Source organism: Scyliorhinus canicula, chromosome 6 (assembly GCF_902713615.1).
Source record: "Scyliorhinus canicula chromosome 6, sScyCan1.1, whole genome shotgun sequence".
Lineage (NCBI taxonomy): Eukaryota > Metazoa > Chordata > Chondrichthyes > Carcharhiniformes > Scyliorhinidae > Scyliorhinus > Scyliorhinus canicula.
The window spans coordinates 221,112,608-221,130,207 of record NC_052151.1 but is presented as its reverse complement, the minus strand read 5'-3'; the positions used below and the strand labels follow the sequence as shown (position 1 = coordinate 221,130,207).

The 17,600-nt window shown below is 45.4% G+C and overlaps 4 non-coding genes across 4 annotated transcripts; 2 read left to right on the top strand and 2 right to left on the bottom strand.

Moving 5' to 3' along the window:
* Window positions 1–357: 357 nt before the first annotated feature.
* On the top strand, window positions 358–430 carry trnav-uac. Its single transcript has one exon. It is a non-coding gene; the product is annotated as a tRNA-Val (tRNA).
* A 5,103-nt stretch (window positions 431–5,533) lies between these two features.
* On the bottom strand, window positions 5,534–5,606 carry trnak-uuu. The gene has a single exon. It is a non-coding gene; the product is annotated as a tRNA-Lys (tRNA).
* A 404-nt stretch (window positions 5,607–6,010) lies between these two features.
* On the top strand, window positions 6,011–6,083 carry trnai-uau. Its single transcript has one exon. It is a non-coding gene; the product is annotated as a tRNA-Ile (tRNA).
* Window positions 6,084–8,611: 2,528 nt separating this feature from the next.
* Window positions 8,612–8,684, bottom strand: trnak-uuu. The gene has a single exon. It is a non-coding gene; the product is annotated as a tRNA-Lys (tRNA).
* Between the last annotated feature and the right edge of the window lie 8,916 nt (window positions 8,685–17,600).

The window sequence follows — 17,600 nt, the reverse complement described above, 5'->3', positions numbered from 1 at the left end:
CTCTACTCAGTCAGACAACCATTCCCAGTTGGATTTGAGACGGTCCCTCCTGACTCTCAATTACACAACATTCTGAGTCAAGCTTCGCTGTGTCCAACAGAGCTGGTTCTTACCTCCGCGCCCTAACATTGAAATGCTCTTTCAAATTGCCTCTTTTTCTGGAATTTACCGGACTCAAATCAAGAAAGTTGGGAACAATCAGCTGAAGGCGACTTTATGGGAAACGCTAACATATATAAACAAGTCAGGTGTTGACAGCTGAGCAAATCCCACTGAATGGAGGCTTTGCAATGTTTCTGGAGCGAAGCATACTGCCACCAACTCCAGTCATGTAAACAGAATGGGGCCCCACCAGCTGGTTCCATGGTGTAGTGGTTATCACGTCTGCTTTACACGCAGAAGGTCCTGGGTTCGAGCCCCAGTGGAATCATTGCTGCTTTTAGTTCGGGGTTTGGCAACATTTAAGAAGCGTGCATCATGGCTCCGACTTGTGAGTTATTGAATATTCACTTTCTTCACCATGATTTACCCAGAGTTCCACTGCTTGCTCACCAACAAATATTTTTCGAAATTTGCCAACTATTGCTCTTTTAGTTCGGGGTTTGGCAACATTTAAGAAGCGTGCATCATGGCTACGTCTTGTGAGTTATTGAATATTCACTTTCTTCACCATGATTTACCCAGAGTTCCACTGCTTGCTCACCAACAAACATTTTTCGAAATTTGCCAACTATTGCTCTTTATCTCGTGATCCTTTCCCATCTCAAATTCCCCGTTTGCATCCTGTCCCTGCCTCAACTTTCCCACTGACTGGTTTCTATTCGCCAATTTCTCACTCACGTTCTGCATTTGGTTCGGTGCGGGTCCGATCTGTTAATCGCCATTCTCTCACTTTCTAAACACCCAAGGGCAGCACGGTAGCATAGTGGTTAGCACAATTGTTTCAAAGCTCCAGTGTCGGAGGTTTGTATCCGGGCTTGGGTCACTGTCTGTGCGGTGTCTGCGCGTTCTCCCTGTGTGTGCGTGGTATTATTGCGGGTGCTCCGGTGTCATCCCACCGTCCAAAGATGTGCAGGTTAGGTGGATTGGCCATGATAAATTGCCCATATTGTCCAAAATGGCCCTTAGTGTTGGGTGGGGTTACTGGCTTAAGCGGATCGGCAGGAAGTGTGGGATTGGGTAGGGTGCTCTTTCCAAAAGCTGGTGCGGTCTCGATGGGCCGAATGGCCTCCTTCTGCACTGTAAAATCTATGACCCAATAGCCTTCACCACATCAACAGCGATTCTTTATCCAATTCCTTTATATTAGAACATTGAAAGAAGATTTCCTGGGCATTATAGTGGTGAGTTCTTTAAATCCGTCACACCTCGATAAATCCGCAATTTCAGATGACAAATAAACAAGCGCTCCATGATATAAGTTCTCATTAAATTCCCATGAAACTGGGTGTGGTGTCGATCTCTGAAACTTGCAGTCGATGTGGTGTAGGGAGCTGTTAGGAAGGAAGCTCCATGAATTGGACCCAACAAGAGTGAGTGAATGAATGATATCTTTCCAAGTGAAAATGGAATGTGTTCCTTGGAGGGGAAACTGCAGGTGGCGGCGGAGTTATCAATCGGAACTGACAATACATGTTTTGCCAATGAAAACAATACTCAATTCATTACAAAGTCGTTATAAGTTACTGTTGTAAAACATCGGATTTCCTGCCAGGATTCACCATGGATTCAGAAAGAAAAGTGATGTGTATTTAAATATAAATGTGACGGAATTGATTGCAATATGACAATGAATTTTAATTCGAAAGCAGGAAATGACAGATAAAAGTAGCCTCGATTATTGAGGCTGGATGAAATTTGAATTCGGAACATTTGGGAATGCACATTCAGCACGCCTTAAGATACATAATCAGCAGAACATTCCAAAAAAATCTGAATATCATAAATATTTCATGTATCATGGTTAGCACTGTTGCTTCACAGCTCCAGGGACCCAGGCTCAATTCCCGGCTTGGGTCACTGTCGGTGCGGAGTCTGCACGTTCGCCCCTTGTCTGCGTGGGTTTCCTCCGAGTGCTCAAGTTTACTCCCACAAGTCCAAAGATGTGTTTGTTCGGTGAATTGGGCATTCTGAATTCTCCCTCTGTCTACCTGAACAGGCGCCGGATTGTGGCGACGAGAGGCTTTTCACAGTAACCTCATTGCAGTGTTATTGTCAGCCTACTTGTGACACTAATAAAGATTGTTGATTATCAATCTTAAAGCGATAAGCAATAATTTCTCCTGGCAAAACTGATATTATTCATACAATAGAGTTGAGATTATTTGATTTGATTTTGTTTAATGCCACGTATACCGAGGTACAGTGAAACGTATTTTTCTGTGAGCAACTCAACAGATCATTAAGTACATGGGAAGGAAAGGAAATAAAAGAAAATACATAATAGGGCAACACAAGACATATAATGTAACTACATAAATACCGGCATCGGATGAAGCATACAGGGTGTAGTGTGAATGAGGTGAGTCCATAAGAGGGTCGTTTAGGACTCTGGTAACAGCGGGAAAGAATCTGTTTTTGGGTCTGTTCGTGCGTGTCTTCAAACTTTTGCATCTCCTGCCCAATGGAAGAAGTTGGAATAGTGAGTAAGCGTTTGGGAGGGGTCTTTGATTATTCTGCCCGCTTTCCCAGACAGCAGGAGGTGCAAATGGAGTCAATGGCTGGGAGGAACATTCGTTTGATGGGCTGGGCGGTGTACACGACTCTTGCTGTCTTGGGCCGGGCAGTTGCCATACCAGGCTGTGATGCAGCCAGATGGGATGCTTTCCATGGTGCATCTGAGAAAGGTGGTGAGAGTTACTGTGGACATGCCGAATTTCCTTTAATTCCTCAGGAAGTATTGGCACTGTTGTCCTTTCTTGGTGGTAGGAGCGACTTGGATGGACCAGGACAGATTTTTGAAGCTGTGTTCCCCTAGGCTTTTGGAACAGCTAACCATCTCCACCTGAGCACTCGGCATACCACCTCAGTGGGCAATGGCGCTGGACCTCGTGTTGGAAAATGGGATTGGAACAGACATGAAGGCAGCAGAGACAAATTGGGCCGGTTGGCCTCTTTCCCAGAGGCCGTCCAAGACTGCCACACACATCCTGACTCACTGGCCCAAACCCTAACTTGCTTCACCACCGCTCTTCCCAATGTCGGAGCTTTCCGCTTGACGGCAGCTCCCATCAAACGCGCTTTCCTCTTCTCTGATTGAGATCAAAGATTGATAATACTGAGCTAATTGCTCATCTAAAGTGAATGCAACACTTGCGCTATAAGGGAGGAAGGCGGTGGCCTGTGGAGGGAATCTTTCCAAACACAATTTTGAATTGAATAAAAAATAAGACGAATTAAAGTCTATTGTTTTGAAAATAAAACCCCATCTGTTTCTTTAATTCCAGCTGGGAGTGGTTTAGCACAAGGCTAAATCGCTGACGTTGAAATCAATTCAAGACAAGCCAACAGCACAGTTCATGTCCCGTGCCAGCCCGCTCGAACAGGGGCCGGAAAGTGGCTTTTCACAGTAACTTCATTTGAAGCCTACTTGGGACAATAAGCGATTTTCATTTCATTTCATTCCATTCAGGAAAGGACGTCTGCCATCCAGATCTGGTCTGGCCTAAATGAGACTCCAAATCCTCAGCAACGTGGTTGATTCTTCTTTTGAAATAGGCTATGGGATGGCACACCCACAGCCCATGACGGAAATGAGCAAAATAAAAAAAACAAGAGTTCAGATCCCACTCTGGGATCCTATGAGATTTGAGTTCTGTTCTTCGTTTGAAAAAAGTCTAAAATTAAAACTCGCTGTGCAGTGCAGAGGGCATTTTATTCGATCTAACCCCGACCTCTGCTTTGCTTATGTTGATTACAGATATGTCCAAGACAACATGGCTAATTTATCTTCTCCACCTGAAAACAAATGAGCCCAGGCATTAAAAAAAGTAAATGTAGGTTATCCATTTTTTTTCAATTAAAGGACAATTTAGTGTGGCCAATCCACCTAAGCGGCACAACTTTGGGTTGTGCGGGAGACACTCACGCAGACACGGGGAGAACGTGCAAACTCCACACGGACAGTGACTCGGGGCCGGGATCGAACCTGGGACCGCGGCGACCTGAGGAACATTCTTTGTTGACAGAACTTGCATCAATAGAGCAAACGTTTAATCTGCATAGTAAAACGTATTATAGAAACATTCCGCTTGTCAATTGAACCGAATATCAATATTAAGCAAAAACGTGATGAACTGACGTTTCAAATAGCGTCAAAGCTTGCAAAGTTTTCAAATCCTGCTGTTAAAATTACGTTTGTTATCGATTTGCCGAAGTGAGAGTCTGTATGGCTTGTAATAATAATTGATAATAGTGCCCGAAGTAGGCTGAAATTAGCACTGCAATGAAGTTACTGTGAAATTCTCCTAGTCGCCACATTCCGGCGCCTGACCGGGTACACTGAGGGAGAATTTCCCCATTTACCTCCTGTGTCTCCCGCAACTGATCTCCCGGTCGAATTCAATTCGCCAACAGGAGCCACTCTCTCAATCACCTTCTGTCGGATGCCATCTGTTAAACGCGCGGACCTTGAGCTGGAAAACGGGATTGGAACAGAGAGGAGTTTGAGGGCCAGCACAGACACAATGGGCGGATGGGGTTCATTCCGTGTTTATTGCCTCGATGACTTGACGGCAGCATCAATCATTGATTGATTTGAAATGATCGCAGTGACCAACGTAAAGAAGTTCGCTGACGGAACTCGTCAAAGTTCACTTCTGATGTTAGGAGAAAATCTCCATGACCACTGGAAGGTTGCCAGCATTTGATTCACAGGAACACGACCAGCAGAGGTTTTCCCGTGAATGTACTCACATCCTGATCTGGGAATATATCGGTGTCGTTCCAGAGTCATTGGGCCAGAATCCTGTGACTCTTCTCTCGCAACATTGTGAATGTGCCTATTCCTCAGCCATTGCAGCGATTTAATGAAGTAGCTGACAGCCACCATCTCTCGGGCAAGAAGCAATGGCTAATAACTGTTGGCATTGCCAGCTACGCCCACATCCCGCAAACCTATCATAAAACAGGAGCTTTTAAAAATCAAGCTCACAAAGACCGCCGGTTCCTCCCTCATATCCATTGACTGACACCTCATGTACTTTACTCCATCAGGTTGTTGAAACTTCAGCAAGAACTTTGATATTTGTAGACTTGGTTGTCCCAATGCACTCCTCGCCCACTGTTTATACCGAATTCTCCATCAACCTGATCTCATCCAACTCCACATCTCCCAGTCCATGGTCTCGCATTCCCTTTTGGATGCACATGTTTCCCAGGAGCCATGCCTGGTTTCTGAAATTGTGTTTCAAAATCTATTCCTTTAAATCCACCACACCTCCATGAATGCGAAATTTCAGATGACAAATAAACATGCGCTCCATAATATGAACTCTCAGCAAATTCCCTTGCTGTCATTGGGATTTAAAATGATCACCCGAACAGGGACTTGAACCCTGGACCCTCAGATTAAAAGTCTGATGCTCTACCGACTGAGCTATCCGGGCCGTGAGAAAGGCCACCATTACTGGCTTGTCGAACGTTGCATTGATTAAATTTGGCATTTCCCTCCTCAGTTCGACATTCATTGCCAGTTGGGTTTGAGACGGTCCCTCCTGACTCTCAATTATTCAACATTCTGAGTCAAGCTTCACTGTGTCTAACAGAGCTGGTTCTTACCTCCGCGCCCTAACATTGACTCTTTCAATCGGGCTCTGTTTCTGGAATTTGCCTGACTCAAATCAAAAAAGTTGGGAACAGTCTGCGGGTTTATGGAAATGCTACTGTATATATAAACAAGTCAGGTTTGACAGCTGAGCAAATCCCAGTAAATGGACGCATTGCAATGTTTCTGGATCGAAGATGGTGCCACCAACTCCAGTCATGTAAACAGAATGGGGCGCCACCTGCTGGTTCCATGGTGTAGTGGTTATCACGTCTGCTTTATACGCAGAAGTTCCTGGGTCCGAGACCCAGTGGAATCATTGCTGCTTTTGGACAAGGAGTTGGCAACATTTAAGAAGCGTGCATCATGGTTATGAGCTGTGAGTTATAAAATATTCACTTCTTTCACGGTAGCATGGTGGTTAGCATCAATGCTTCACAGCTCCAGGGTCCCAGGTTCGATTCCCGGCTGGGTCACTGTCTGTGTGGAGTCTGCACGTCCTCCCCGTGTGTGCGTGGGTTTCCTCCGGGTGCTCCGGTTTCCTCCCACAGTCCAAAGATGTGCGGGTTAGGTGGATTGGCCATGCTAAATTGCCCGTAGTGTAAGGTTAATGGGGGGATTGTTGGGTTACGGGTATCCGGGTTACGTGGTTTTAAGTGGGGTGATCATTGCTCGGCACAACATTGAGGGCCGAAGGGCCTGTTCTGTGCTGTACTGTTCTATGTTCACCATTATTTACCCAAAGGTCCACTATTTGTTTCACAACAAATCTATTTCGAAATTTTCCAACTATTGCTCTTCATCTCGTGATCCTTTGCCATCTCAAATTCCCCGTTTGCATCCTGTCCCTGTCCCAACTTTTCCACTGACAGGTTTCCATTCGCCAATTTCTCACTCCCGTTCTGCATTTGGTCCTGTGCGGGCCCGATCTGTTAATCGCCATTCTCTCACTTACTAAACACCCAAGGGCAGCACGGTAGCATAGTGGTTAGCACAATTGTTTCACAGCTCCAGCGTCTGAGGTTCGAATCACACCTTGGGTCACTGTCTGTGCGGAGTCTGCACGTTCTCCCAGTGTGTGCGTGGGTTTCCTCCGGGTGCTCCGGTTTCCTCCCACAGCCCAAATAGGAGCAGGTTACATGGATTGGCCATGATAAATTGCCCTTAGTGTCCAAAATTGCCATTAGTATTGGGTGGGGTTACTGGGTTAAGGGGATCGGGTGGAATTGTGGCTTTGGGTAGGGTACTCTTTCCAAGAGCTGGTGCGGTCTCTATGGGGCGAATGGCCTCCTTCTGCACTGTAAAATCTATGTAAAATGAAAACAATACTCCATTCATTACAAAGTCGATATAAATTACTGTTTTAAAAGATCTGATTTCCCGCCAAGATTCACCATGGATTCAGAAAACATAGGGAAATGTATTTAAATATAAATGTGATGGAATTGATTGCAACATAACAATGAGTTTTAATAGGAAAGCAGGAAATGACAGATAAAAATAGCCTCGATTATTGAGGCTGGATAAAATTTGAATTCTGAACATGTGGGGATATACATTCAGCACCCCTTAAGATAGATAATCAGCAGAAAATTCAAACAAAATCTGAATACAATAAATATTTCATGCATCATGCTGAGCACTGTTGCTTCACAGCTAAACGGTCCAAGGCTGAATTCCGGATTGGGTCTCTGTAGGTACGTTCGCCCCTTGTCTGCGTGGTTTCCTCCGTGTTCAAGATTCCTCCCACAAGTCCAAAAATGTGTTTGTTAGGTGTATTGGGCATTCTAAATTCTCCCTCTGTCTACCTGAACAGGCGCCCGATTGTGGCGACGAGAGGATTTTCACAGTAACCTCATTGCAGTGTTATTGTACGTCTACGTCTGACACTAATAATGTTGATGATCAATCTTAAAGCGATGAGCAAGAATATATCCTTGCAATGATGATATTATTCATACAATAGAGTTTAGATGATTTGATTTGATTTTGTTTATTGTCACGTGTACCGAGGTACAGTGAAGAGTATTTTTCTGTGAGCAACTCAACAGATCATTAAGTACATGGGAAGAAAAGGAAATAAAATAAAATACATAATAGGGCAACACAAGACATATAATGTAACTACATAAACACTGGCATCGGATGAAGCATACAGGGTGTAGTGTTAATGAGGTCAGTCCATAAGAGGGTCATTTAGGAGTCTAGTAACAACGGGACAGAAGCTGTTTTTGAGTCTGTTCGTGCGTGTCTTCGAACTTTTGTATTTCCTGCTCGATGGAAGAAGTTGGAAGAGTGAGTAAGAATTTGGGAAGGGTCTTTCATTATGCTGCCCGCTGTCCCAGACAGCAGGAGGTGTAGATGGAGTCTATGGATGGGAGGCAGGTTCGTGTGATGGACTGGGCTGTGTTCACTACTGTCTGAAGTTTATTGCGGTCTTGGGCCGAGCAGTTGCCATACCAGGCTGTGCTGCAGCCAGATAGGATGCTTCTATGTTGAATCTGTGAATGTTGATGAGAGCTAATGTGGACATGCCGAATTTCCTGAGTTTCTTCAGGAAGTCTAAGCGCTGTTGCGCTTTCTGGTTGGCAGTGGCGACGTGGATGGGCCAGGACAGATTTTTGGAGCTGTGCACCCTTCGGAATTTGAAACTGCTACCCATCTCCACATCGGCCCTCAGCATACCGCCACAGTGGGCAATGGCGCTGGACCTTGCGTTGCAAAATGGGATTGGAACAGACAGGGGATTGATGGGCAGCAGAGACACAATGGGCGGATGGGCCTCTTTCCCAGCAGATTAACCCGACGAGTTCACGTCACCATCATTCATTGAGACTTAAAAGTAATCGCCGGAACAGGGACTTGAACCCTGTACCCTCAGATTAAAAGTCTGATGCTCTACCGACTGAGCTATCCGGGCTCTTGCAAATCAAGTGAGCACAGCGACCTTTGGTGGATGGCAGGGAATATTGCATGGTTAAATTCTCCATTTTCATTCTGCAGCCGTCCAAGTCTGCCACACACATCCTGACTCATTGACCCAAACCCTAACTTGCTTCACGGCCGCTCTTCCCAATGCCGGAGCTTCCCACTTGACGCCAGATCCCATCAAACGCGCTTTCGTCTTCTCTGATTGAGAGCAATAATTGATAATACTGGGCTAATTGCTCATCTAAAGTGAATGCAACACTTGTGCTAGAAGGGAGGAAGGCGGTGGCCTGTGGAGGGAATCTTTCCAATAACAAATTAGACTTGAATAAAAAATAACCCGAATTAAAGTCTATTGTTTTAAAAATGAAACCTCATCTGTTTGATTAGAGATGGAGATAGAGAAATAGAGCACAGAACAGGCCTTTCGGCCCACGATGTTGTGCCAAACTTTTATCCTAGGTTAATCATAGAATTTTGGACACTTTAAGGGTAATTTATCATAACCAATCGACCCAACATGCACATCTTTGGACTGTGGGAGGAAACCGGAGTACCCAGAGGAAACCCACGCACACACGGGGAGGATGTGCAGACTCCACACAGACAGTGACACAAGTCTAAATCGAACTTGGGACCCTGGAACTGTGAAGCAATTGTGCTATCCACAATGCTACCGTGCTGCCCGTAAGAAGAAATTAATCTACATTCCATTATTGTACCCTAATCCATGTACCTATCCAATAGCAGCTTGAAGGTTCCGAATGTTTCTGACTCAACTACTTCCACAGGCAGTGCATTCCATGCCCCCGCTACTCTCTGGGTAAAGAACCTACCTCTGACATCCCCCCTATATATTCCACCATTTACCTTAAATTTATGTCTCCTTGTAATGTTTTTTTCCACCCGGGGAAAAAGTCTCTGACTGTCTACTCTATCTATTCCCCTGACCATCTTATAAACCTCTATCAAGTCGCCCCTAATCCTTTTCCGTTCTAATGAGAAAAGGCCTAGCACCCTCAACCTTTCCTCGAAAGACCTACTCTCCATTCCAAGCAACCTCCTGGTAAATCTCCTTTGCACCTTTTCCAAAGCTTCCACATCGTTCCTAAAGTGAGGTGACCAGAACTGCACACAGTACTCCAAATGTGGCCTGACCAAGGTTTTGTACAGCTGCATCATCACCTCAAGGCTAAATTCAGTTCCTCTGCTAATGAACGCTTGCACAATGTAGGCCTTCTTCACAGCTCTATCCACTTGAGCGGCAATTTTCAAAGATCTGTGAATATAGACCCCAAGATCTCTCTGCTCCTCTACATTGCCAAGATCCCTACCGTTAACCCTGTATTCCGCATTCATATTTGTACTTCCAAAATGGAAAACCTCACACTTGTCAGGGTTAAACTCCATCTGCCACTTCTCAGCCCAGCTCTGCATCTTATCTATCTCTCTTTGCAGCCGACAACAGCCCTCCTCACTATCCACAACTCCACCAATCTTCGTTTCATATGCAAATTTACTGACCCACCCTTCAACTCCCTCATCCGAGTCGTTAATGAATATCACAAACAGCAGAGGACCCAGAACTCATCCCGGTGGTACGCCAATGGTAACTGGGCTCCAGGCTGAATATTTGCCACCCACCACCACTCTCTGTCTTCTATCGGTTACCCAGTTCGTTATCCAACTGGCCAAATTTCCCACTATCCCATGCCTCCTTATTTTCTGCATAAGCCTACCATGGGGAACCTTATCAAATACCTCACTAAAATCCATGTACACTACATCCACTGCTTTACCTTCATCCACATGCTTGGTCACCTCCTCAAAGAAGGCAATAAGACTTGTAAGGCAAGCCCTACCCCTCACAAATCCGTGCTGACTATCCCTAATCAAGCAGTGTCTTTCCAGATGCTCAGAAATCCTATCCCTCAGTACCCTTTCCATTACTTTGCCTACCACCGAAGTAAGACTAACTGGCCTGTAGTTCCCAGCGTTATCCCATTCCCGTTTTTGAAAAGGGGCACGACATTCACCACTCTCCAATCCTCTGGTACCACCCCTGTTGATAGCGAGGATGAAAAGATCATTGCCAACGTCTCTGCAATTTGATTTCTTGCCTCCCATAGAATCCTTGGATACATCCCGTCAGGCCCGGGGGACTTGTCTATCCTCAAGTTTTTCAAAACGCCCAACACATCTTCCTTCCTAACAAGTATCTCCTCGAGATTACCAGTCTGTTTCACACTGTCCTCTCCAACAATATGGCCCCTCTCGTTTGTAAATACTGAAGAAAAATACTTGTTCAAGACCTCTCCTATCTCTTCAGACTCAATACAAAATCTCCCGCTACTGTCCATGACCGGACCTACGCTCGCTCTAGTCATTCTCATATTTCTCACATATGTGTAAAAGGCCTTGGGGTTTTCCTTGATCCTACCCGCCAAAGATTTTTCATGCCCTCTCTTAGCTCTCCTAATCCCTTTTTTCAGTTCCCTCCTGGCTATATTGTATCCCTCCAGCGCCCATCTGAACCTTGTTTCCTCAGCCTTACATAAGTCTCCTTCTTCCTCTTAACAAGACATTCAACCTCCCTTGTCAGCCATGGTTCCCTCACTCGACCATCTCTTCCCTGCCTGACAGGGACATATATATCAAAGACACGCAGTTCCTGTTCCTTGAACAAGTTCCACATTTCACTTGTGTCCTTCCCTGACAGCCTATGTTCGTCTGCTTGTCAATTCAACTGAATATCAATATAAAGCAAAAACATGATGAACTGACATTTCAAAACAGCGTCAAGCTTGCAAAGGTTTCAAATTCTGCTGTTAAAATTACGTTTGTTATCGATTTGCTGAAGTGAGAGTATGTATGGCTTGTAATAATAATTGATATTAATCTTTATTAGAGTCAGAAGCAGGCTTAATTTAACACTGCAATGAAGTTACTGTGAAAATCCCTTCGTCGCCACATTCCTGCGCCTGTCGCGCTACACTGCGGGAGAATTTCCCTATTTACCTCCTGTCTCTCCCGCAAATTTTCTCCCGGTCGGATTCAATTCGCCAACACGAGCCACTCTCCCACTTACCTTCTGTCTGATTCCATCTGATAAACGCGCGGGCCTTGAGCTAGAAAATGGGATTGGAACAGACAGGAGTTTGAGGGCCAGCACAGACACAATGGGTGGATGGGGTTCATTTCGTGTTCATTTTCTCGATGACTTGACTTGATTTGAAATGATCGCAGTGCACAATGTAAAGAAGTTCGCTGCAGGAACTCGTCAAAGTTCACTTCTTATGTTAGGAGAAAATCTCCATGACCGCTGGAAGGTTGCCAGCATTAGATTCCCAGGAACACGACCAGCAGAGGTTTACACGTTAATTTAATCACATCCTGACCTGGGAATATATCGGCGTCGTTCCAGAGTCATTGGGCCAGAATACTGTGACACCCTCTCGCGCAACATTGTGAATGTGCCTATTCCTCAGCCATTGCAGCGATTTAATGAAGGAGCTGACCGCCATCATCTCAAGGGCAAGAAGGAATGGGTAATAACTGTTGGCATTGCCAACGACGCCCACATCCCGCAAATCTATCATAAAACAGAGGTGCTTTTAAAAATCGAGCTGCCCCATCATAAAGGCCGCCGATTCATCCCTCATATCCATTGACCGACAACTCATGTACTTTACTCCATCAGTTTGTTGAAACTTCAGCAAGAACTTTGATATTTGTAGACTTGGTTATCCCAATGCACTCCTTGCCCATAGGCACCATTACTGACTGGTCGAACTTTGCATTGATTAAATTTGGCATTTCCCTTCTCAGTCAGAAAATCATTCACAGTTGGGTTTGAGGCGGTCCCTCCTGAATCAATTACTCAACATCCTGAGTCAAGCGTCGCTGTGTCCAACAGAGCTGGTTCTTACCTCCGCGCCCTGAGATTGAAATGCTCTTTCAATTTGCCTCTTTTTCTGGAATTTGCCTGTCTCAAATCAAAAAAGTTGGGAACAGTCAGCTGAACGCGAGTGAAATCGTTGCTGCTTTTGGACAAGGAGTTGGCAACATTTAAGAAGGGTGCATCATAATTATTACATGTGAGTTATTAAATATTGACTTCCTTCACCATTATTTACCCAAAGGTCCACTACTTGTTTACTAACAAATATTTTTCGAAATTTCCCAACTATTGCTCTTTATCTCGTGATTCTCTCCCATCTCAAATTCCCCGTTTGCATCCTGTTCCTGTCCCAACTTTCCCACTGACTGGTTTCTATTCGCCAATGTCTCACTCACGCTCTGCATTTGGTTCTGTGCGGGCCCGATCTGTTAATCGATTTTCTCTCTTGCTACACAACTAAGGGCAGCACGGTAGAATAGTGGTTAGCACAATTGCTTCACAGCTGCACGGTTCCAGGTTCGATTCCGGTTTGCGTCACTTTCTGTGCGGAGTCTGCACATTCTCTGTGTGGGCTTTCACCGGGTGCTCCGGTTTCCTCCCCCAGTCCAAATATGTGCAGGTTAGGTGGATTAGCCATGATAAATTGCCCTTAGTGTCCAAAATTGCCCTTAGTGTTGGGTGGGGTTACTGGGTTAAGCGGATCGGGTGGAAGTGTGGAATTGGGTCGGGTGCTCTTTCCAAGAGCTGGTGCGGTCTCGATGGGCCCAATGGCCTCCTTCTGCACTGTACAATCTATGACCCAATAGCCTTCACTACAGCAGCAGTCAGGTTTTGTCCAATTCCTCTATATGAGAACATTTAAAGAAGATTTCCTGGGCATTATAGTGGTGAGTTCTTTAAATCCATACAGGGGCTGGTTTCGCACACCAGGCGAAATCACTGGCTTTTAAAGCAGACCAAGCAGGCCAGCAGCACCGTTCGATTCCCGTACCAGCCTCCCCGGACAGGCGCCGGAATGTGGCGACTAGGGGCTTTTCACAGTAACTTCATTGAAGCCTACTCGTGACAATAAGCGATTTTCATTTCATTTCATCACATCTCGCTAAATCTGCAATTTCAGATGATATAAGCTCTCATTAAATTCTCATGAAACTGGTTGCGGTATTGATTTCTGAAACGCAGTCCATGTGGTGAAGGGGCACCCACAAAGCTGTTAGGAAGGAAGCTCCATGAATTGGATCCAACAAGAGTGAGTGAATGGTGATATCGTTCCAAGTGAAAATGGCGCGTGTTCCTTGGAGAGGAAACTGCAGGCGGCGGCGAAGTTATTAACCCGTACTGACAATACATGTTTTGCCAAAGAAAACTCCATTCATTACAACGTCGTTATAAATTACTGATTTAAAAGATCTGATTTCCCGCCAGGATTCACCATGGATTCAGAAAACAAAGTGAAGTGTTTAAATATAAATGTGATGGAATTGATTGGCATATATAGAACATAGAACATAGAACATAGAACGATACAGCGCAGTACAGGCCCTTCGGCCCTCGATGTTGCACCGACATGGAAAAAAAAACTAAAGGCCATCTAACCTACACTATGCCCTTATCATCCATATGCTTATCCAATAAATTTTTAAATGCCCTCAATGTTGGCGAGTTCACTACTGTTGCAGGTAGGGCATTCCACGGCCTCACCACTCTTTGCGTAAAAAACCCACCTCTGACCTCTGTCCTATATCTATTACCCCTCAATTTAAGGCTATGTCCCCTCGTGCTAGCCACCTCCATCCGCGGGAGAAGGCTCTCGCTGTCCACCCTATCTAACCCTCTGATCATTTTGTATGCCTCTATTAAGTCACCTCTTAACCTTCTTCTCTCTAACGAAAACAACCTCAAGTCCATCAGCCTTTCCTCATAAGATTTTCCCTCCATACCAGGCAACATCCTGGTAAATCTCCTCTGCACCCGTTCCAAAGCTTCCACGTCCTTCCTATAATGAGGCGACCAGAACTGTACGCAATACTCCAAATGCGGCCGTACCAGAGTTTGGTACAGCTGCATCATGACCTCATGGCTCCGGAACTCAATCCCTCTACCAATAAAGGCCAACACACCATAGGCCTTCTTCACAACCCTATCAACCTGGGTGGCAACTTTCAGGGATCTATGTACATGGACACCGAGATCCCTCTGCTCATCCACACTACCAAGAATTTTACCATTAGCCAAATATTCCGCATTCCTGTTATTCTTTCCAAAGTGAATCACCTCACACTTCTCCACATTAAACTCCATTTGCCACCTCTCAGCCCAGCTCTGCAGCTTATCTATGTCCCTCTGTAACCTGCAACATCCTTCCGCACTGTCTACAACTCCACCGACTTTAGTGTCGTCTGCAAATTTACTCACCCATCCTTCTGCGCCCTCCTCTAGGTCATTTATAAAAATGACAAACAGCAACGGCCCCAGAACAGATCCTTGTGGTACGCCACTCGTAACTGAACTCCATTCTGAACATTTCCCATCAACTAACACTCTCTGTCTTCTTTCAACTAGCCAATTTCTGATCCACATCTCTAAATCACCCTCAATCCCCAGCCTCCGTATTTTCTGCAATAGCCGACCGTGGGGAACCTTATCAAACGCTTTACTGAAGTCCATATACACCACATCAACTGCTCTACCCTCGTCTACCTGTTCAGTCACCTTCTCAAAGAACTCGATAAGGTTTGTGAGGCATGACCTACCCTTCACAAAACCATGCTGACTATCCCTAATCATATTATTCCTATCTAGATGATTATAAATCGTATCTTTTATAATCCTCTCCAAGACTTTACCCACCACAGACGTTAGGCTCACCGGCCTATAGTTACCGGGGTTATCTCTACTCCCCTTCTTGAACAAAGGGACCACATTTGCTATCCTCCAGTCCTCTGGCACTATTCCTGTAGCCAATGATGACCTAAAAATCAAAGCCAAAGGCTCAGCAATCTCTTCCCTGGCTTCCCAGAGAATCCTAGGATAAATCCCATCCGGCCCCGGGGACTTATCTATTTTCACCTTGTCCAGAATTGCCAACACTTCTTCCCTACGCACCTCAATGCCATCTATTCTAATAGCCTGGGTCTCAGCATTCTCCTCCACAATATTATCTTTTTCTTGAGTGAATACTGACGAAAAGTATTCATTTAGTATCTCGCTTATCTCCTCAGCCTCCACACACAACTTCCCACCACTGTCCTTGACTGGCCCTACTCTTACCTTAGTCATTCTTTTATTCCTGACATACCTATAGAAAGCTTTTGGGTTTTCCTTGATCCTACCTGCCAAAGACTTCTCATGTCCCCTCCTTGCTCGTCTCAGCTCTCTCTTTAGATCCTTCCTCGCTTCCTTGTAACTATCAAGCGCCCCAACTGAAACTTCACGCCTCATCTTCACATAGGCCTCCTTCTTCCTCTTAACAAGAGATTCCACTTCTTTGGTAAACCACGGTTCCCTCGCTCGACCCCTTCCTCCCTGCCTGACTGGTACGTACTTATCAAGAACATGCAATAGCTGTTCCTTGAACAAGCTCCACATATCCAGTGTGCCCAACCCTTGCAGCCTACTTCTCCAACCAACACATCCTAAGTCATGTCTAATGGCATCATAATTGCCCTTCCCCCAGCTATAACTCTTGCTCTGCGGGGTATACTTATCCCTTTCCATCACTAACGTAAAGGTCACCGAATTGTGGTCACTGTCTCCAAAGTGTTCACCTACCTCCAGATCTAACACCTGGCCTGGTTCATTACCCAAAACCAAATCCAAAGTGGCCTCACCTCTTGTTGGCCTGTCAACATATTGTGTCAGAAAACCCTCCTGCACACATTGTACAAAGAACGACCCATCCAATGTACTCGAACTATATCTTTTCCAGTCAATATTAGGAAAGTTAAAGTCTCCCATAACAACTACCCTGTTACTTTCGCTCTTTTCCAGAATCATCTTCGCCATCCTTTCCTCTACATCTCTAGAACTATTAGGTGGCCTATAGAAAACTCCCAACAGGGTGACCTCTCCTTTCCTGTTTCTAACCTCAGCCCATACTACCTCGGAAGAAGAGTCCCCATCTTGCATCCTTTCTACCACCGTAATACTGTCCTTGACTAGCAGCGCCACACCTCCCCCTCTTTTGCCCCCTTCTCTGACCTTACTAAAGCACCTAAACCCCGGAACCTGCAACAACCATTCCTGTCCCTGCTCTATCCATGTCTCTGAAATGGCCACAACATCGAAGTCCCAGGTACCAACCCATGCTGCCAGTTCCCCTACCTTATTTCGTATACTCCTGGCATTGAAATAGACACACTTCAAACCACAGACCTGAACACTGCCGCCCTCCTGCGAAGTCAAAACTGCGCTCCTGACCTCTCTACTCTCAATCTCTCGCACCCCAAAACTACAATCCAGGTTCCCATGCCCCTGCTGAATTAGTTTAAACCCCCCCAAAGAGTACTAACAAATCTCCCCCCCAGGATATTGGTGCCCCTCAGGTTCAGATGTAGACCATCCTGTCTATAGAGGTCCCACCTTCCCCAGAAAGAGCCCCAGTTATCCAGAATAACACGAGCTTTAATTGGACAGCAGGAAAGAATAAAATGAAACAGCTTCGTTTATTGGGGCCGGGTGAAATTCAAATTTTGAAAATGCTGGAAATCACATTCAACTCGCCTCAAAACACAAAGCCAGCAAAAAATAATGCAAGCAGAATCAGAGTATCGCAATTATTTCAGTATCGATTTGAAAGCGATGAACAAGAATTCCTCCTTGTAATAATGGTGATTATTGATACAGAAGAGTTTGGATGAGACTTTGACCTCTGTGGAATGCCAAGGCGACGGACCTTGCTCTGGAAACTGGGTTGGGAACAGACAGGGGTTTGATGGGCAGCAGAGACACAATGGGCCGATGGGCCTCTTTCCCAGCTGATTGACTCCATGAGCGCACGTCAGCATC